A 5,376-nucleotide genomic window follows, 5' to 3' on the forward strand; every position below is an offset into this window, starting at 1 on the left:
TAAGATTTTATTTATTTATTTGACAGAGAGAGATCACAAGTAGGCAGAGAGGCAGGCAGAGAGAGAGAGGGGGAAGCAGGAGCTTCCTCCGGAGCAGAGAGCCCGATGTGGGGCTCAATCCCAGAACCCTGGGATCATGACCTGAGCCGAAGGCAGAGGCTTAACCCACTGAGCCACCCAGGCGCCCCTGGCTCTACCTTTTTAACCACCCGATGCACAGCAAACAGAATAAACACTCAAACATACTTGCATATTGAAAATGCCCTTACACTTTGCTGATGGGAATGTAAACTGATCCAACTTTTACACAGGGCAATTTCCCCATATTGGTTCAAAATTACGAAGGTATTTTCACCCAGTAATTCCCTTCTAGGAACTTATCTTACAGATCCACTTGCCCATGCATGCGATGGCATTTATCCAGGGTTAGTCACTGCAGTGTTACCTGTAATAGCAGGAAACTGGAAGTAAACCAGGAGTCTCTCAATAGGAGATCACAAAAAGTCATGATGTCTCCACACAGTGGACTAAAACTAACCATAAAAAAAAATAATGGGGATTTTTATGCAATTTTTGAAAAAATTCCAAGATTATTAAGTTTTTTAAAAATGATGGTTCAGGATTGAGTTTATAAATGACTAACATTTATGTGAATTTAAAAAAAAAAAAGGCCCAGGAAAAGAAATGGGTATAGCTTTTCTGTGTCCAGTATTTCTCTGGAAGGAGGTGTAAGAAACCAGTACTGTTGCTTGCCTCCAGGCCTTGGGTAGGGGAGTGGATTGGAGGGGGTTTTTACAGTGTACCTCTTTAATTTTGAACCATGCAAATATCTTACTTATTCTACAACTTTAAAAATGTACATGATAATTATTAATTGATTAAATGAATTAGAAATTAATTCATTGGGGCACTTGGGTGGCTTAGTGGGTTAAAGCTTAGGTTGTTATCCTGGGGTCCTGGGATTGAGTCTCACATCAGGCTCTCTGCTCAGCAGGGATAAATCTTTATTATATATATATATAAAATCTTTAATATAATAAAATCTTTAAAACTTTTTAAAAAATAAAATCTTTTATAAAAAAGAAAATAATTTGTTAAATAAATGCCTTCCAATCAGTACTCCCCTGTACTATTAGAGGAAAAGGAGTTAGGGAATCCTGGCTCCTGCCCCACTCCGATTCCCAGCATGATCCTCAAGAGTAACCCACCAACAGAGGAATCAATCCTTGGGGCCTTTGGAGCAGGCAGTGGGGTGAAAATGTTTATTTCATTCAACTGGCATCAGGATCCCCCTCTTTGCCCCTGAAACCAGTGTCTTGCAGCCCCACAGAGACACATTCGTTTGGGGCTTTCTCGAGCTTGTTTAATTAGGTTCTTTGCTGAAAAGCTGCGCCACTCGTCTCTGAAGTAGCAACTGGCCTCCAGAGATGCGATCTCCTCTCCACAAGAACTTTTATTAAAAAGGCTGATATTCATGCTGTGCTTTTCTGCAAAAACAATAAGCATCCAAAAGTATTTGTGGTATCAGGGAAAGCAGCACAAAGGGAGTAAGGCCAGAATGTCTTGAGCTCCCCATTTGCCACAACCCAAAGAGCTGAGTCCTGATTAAATTCCAGTGGTTGACAGCACAGGTTCATGTCTCGGACCATTCGATTTCATCACCCTGGCTTGATAAGGAAGATGAAAGGGAGACAAGGGGTTCGCCTCCAGAAGGAGTTCCCTGTTTCTCTGGTGCTAATGAAAGAAAGCAGCTGTGAGCTCTGCCCTGGAGTCCCCTCTGGCAAGTTAAGACACGGACCAGACAGGTGGATTGGGGAGGGGAGGAATCAGGGGAGGAGAGAAAAGAATGAGGACAAGGTGGAGTAGGGATCTCAGACTCCCCGTCTCTGTGTTGTAATGCAGTTATTTGTCTAACAACCCTATGGAGAAAGATTACTGTCCTCTGCCCTACCCCATTCTACAAAGGAGGAAGCTGGGGCTCAGAAAAGTGCAGTACCTTGCTTAAGGTCTCACAACTAGCCAAGTGCCCAGGTCGGGATATGAGCCCAGACCTCTCTGATGCCATGCTCTTGCTTTTGGGGTGATGTTAATATATCAGAAGTACCCTCTTTTAAAATCAGAAATGAACCACCTTTATTTTTTTATTTTTATTTTTTTAAAGATTTTATTTATTTGTTTGAGAGAGAGAGACAGACAGTGAGAGAGAGCATGAGCGGGGAGAAGGTCAGAGGGAGAAGCAGACTCCCCATGGAGCTTGGAACCCGATGCAGACTCGATCCCGGGACTCCGGGACCATGACCCGAGCCGAAGGCAGTCGTTTAACCAACTGAGCCACCCAGGCGTCCAATGAACCACCTTTTAAAACCTCTGCCATTTTGGGCTGCCTGGGTGGCTCAGTGGGTTGAGCCTCTGCTTCGGCTCAGGTCATGATCTCAGGATCCTGGGGAGCCTGCTTCCCCCCATCTCTGCCTGCCTCTCTGCCTACTTGTAATCTCTCTGTCAAATAAATAAATAAAATCTTAAAAAAAAAAAAAAAACCTATACCATTTTGGGGCTGCCTGGGTGGCTCAGTTATTTGAGCATCTGACTCTTGATTTCGGCTCAGGTCATGATCTCAGGGTGGGGAGATGGAGCCGTGTGTTGGGCTCTGCGATCAGCAGGCAGTCTGCTTGAGATTCTCTCTCCCTCTCCCCATGCACTGCACCCCACCCTGGCTCATACTCTCCGTCTGTCTCCAAAATAAATACATAAATCTTTAAAAAAATAACTGTGCCATTTTTCCTTTCAATATTGCATCTGAAAATAATATTTGGCATCCGTAAATTACTTCTATTCCAAAAACAAAGATGACAAATTCTTCCTTTTTTCCCCCCTTTCCTTCTCAATATGAGCTGAATGGGGAGATCAAGTCCTTTTAGCAGTCAAAAAGACAAAGAGGAGGCCAATGGTGTGCCGAGCAACATGGCTACCTTTTATTGTGACTACTGTGACCCATACCTCACCCTGGACTTTCCGTCTGTGAGGAAGACACGCTGCCGCAGTAGAAACACAAAGAGGAGAAAGCCTACTATCAGAAATGGATGGAAGAGCAGGCTCAGAGCCTGATCAACAAAACAACTGTTGCATTACCGCAAGGAAGGGCTCCCCCTCCACCATTCTCTGCTCCTCCTCCTGCAGGGGCAATGATCCCACCTCCCCCTAGTCTCCCCGGTCCTCCTTGCCCTGGTAGGATGCCAGCACCTGCTATGGGAGGCCCTCCTCCTGCTGGGATGATGCCAGTGGGACTAGCTCCTGGAATGAGACTGCCTATGGGAGGCCCACATGCCATTGATTCCTGGGCCTCCAGTGATGAGACTGTCCCATGATGGTGCCAAGTTGACCAGGAATGACTTGACCAGACAGATAAGGAGAGAGGGGGGCATCTTTAAATCCATTTTATATTATTTGTTCTACTTCCCCAGGAGACAATGGTGCAATGACTCTTCGTGTTTCCCAACAGCATGACAAGGAAGACTTGCTCCCCCTTCCTATCAGTGAGAGGATGGTTTTGGCAGGGCAGTAGTGGGACAATAAAAAAAAAAAAAATTTATTTGCATTATGAAATGTGAAAATAAAATTGTCAACTGTTTTACTTAAAAAAAAAAAAAAAAAAAAGACAAAGAGGAAATAACCAGGAGCCCCAGTGCAGCCAGAGCCCGTCCTAAGGCAGAATCCTGCTGCTTGGGATACTTGGGCCATTCCAAATGGCAAAAGCTTTCCATGGGGACATTTGGGGTCAAGATAAGAATACCTTCCATGGTGGGACTTTCCATAAAGTGTTTCTTTTACCTCTTCTGAAGACCAAACCCAGAAAAACAACCTCATATTACCAGTTCATGGACTTAAGTTAGATATAAGTAAGAACTTTCTGACAAGTGATGGATGTTGGTTCATAAAATGGGTGATGAAGACAAGACAGGCTAGGAATAAGCTGGCAAGATACCAGACATATAATCCAAACTCAGGATTGTGGTTGCTTTGATTTCTTGACTATCTCTCACTACCTCCTGCAAACACTCTGCCACCTGGTCTGAGGCCCATCAAAGCCCTGCATCTCTTTATGCCTCTGAGCCTTTGCTCTTGCTGGTCCCTCCACCTGAAATGCCTTTCCCTTTCTCTGACTGTCCTAATTCTGTTTACCTTTCAAGGTCTAGCTCAAGTTCCTGGATCTTAAAGCTTTTTCTGTCCACTCCAACCCATATGCCTCTACACTGCTTGGAATTCTAGATAGTCTGGAGCTTAGTCATGATCATCTGGCTAGAGGATAGCTGGTCCCTGAATCAGGTGGGAGAGAGGGAAAGGCTTATGGGCAGCAGAAGCAGCAACTGCCACAGGTGTCCACTCTGCTGAGAGCCTGCTGCACCACCCACCTGGCGACTGGTCACTCTGCTGAGAGCCACCACATACAGACCATCATTTGCATTCTCTGGTCCCCTTTCCTGGGGCAAGAGTGCCCTGAAAGCACACGCAGATATCTGCCAACTACATTTCCCAAATCACACTCAATTATGAAGCTGATGTTCTTGGACAAGCCAGTTGTATGTTGATTTGGAGCACAGCCCTCATATAGAGCTGTGTCACCATAGGAAGGATGCTCTGGCACTTAAGTTTGCATTTCATCCTCATAACAAGTCCATAAAGCCCATTTCGTAGGTAAGAAAACTGAGGATTGGGCACGGCGAATGGTTGGCAGCAGCTTACATGGCTAGAAGAGAGCAAGAATGGCACTAGCGGCAAACCTCTCAGACTATGGGCCGGGGTCCTTTTCAACTACTGAGATGGGTACATGGTGGACATGACCCAGGTTGTCAGCTGCCAAATGACTAGCTGCCAATCGACGTCAGTACCAGTTAAACTTCAGACTCTGATCATGACATAGAAACCCTCCTTATTCATGTCTTGGTCTTGCATTTGCATTCTACCGTCCACAGACCTGAGTATCTGGGTCACCTCCAGCATCTGCTGCAGTTCACACCAAAGGCAAGAGACAGATGGGCTCGGCAATGGAGTTCTCTGTGTGATGTGCCTCCTGCCATTTCAGATGAGCTGAGAAATCCCAAAGCTGTCTGTCCCCTGGCCCCCTTGGGCTATCTCCAACCTGCCCTCCTTCAGCTCCTTCTCTGCCAGACCCTGAGAACTTGGCTCCAGAATGCTCCACAAAGTACTACCTTCATTCTCTGGTCTTCCCAGAACCTGACTCTTGGATTTCTCTCGTTGACTTTGGCTTTGTCTTGCCTCCTGGTACTGGAAAATAGGGGTAGATTAGAATGGGTCTTTTTGTAAATTAATTAATATTTGTAAGGTGCTTAGAACAATGACTGGCATTGTAAGTGCAAT

At 45.4% G+C, this 5,376-nt stretch overlaps 1 pseudogene; it reads left to right on the forward strand.

The window, feature by feature from the left end:
* Positions 1-2,961: 2,961 nt before the first annotated feature.
* Positions 2,962-3,406, forward strand: LOC132004105 (U1 small nuclear ribonucleoprotein C-like; annotated as a pseudogene).
* Positions 3,407-5,376: the final 1,970 nt, after the last annotated feature.

The sequence above is a fragment of the Mustela nigripes genome, chromosome 16 (assembly GCF_022355385.1).
Source record: "Mustela nigripes isolate SB6536 chromosome 16, MUSNIG.SB6536, whole genome shotgun sequence".
In the NCBI taxonomy this organism is placed as follows: domain Eukaryota; kingdom Metazoa; phylum Chordata; class Mammalia; order Carnivora; family Mustelidae; genus Mustela; species Mustela nigripes.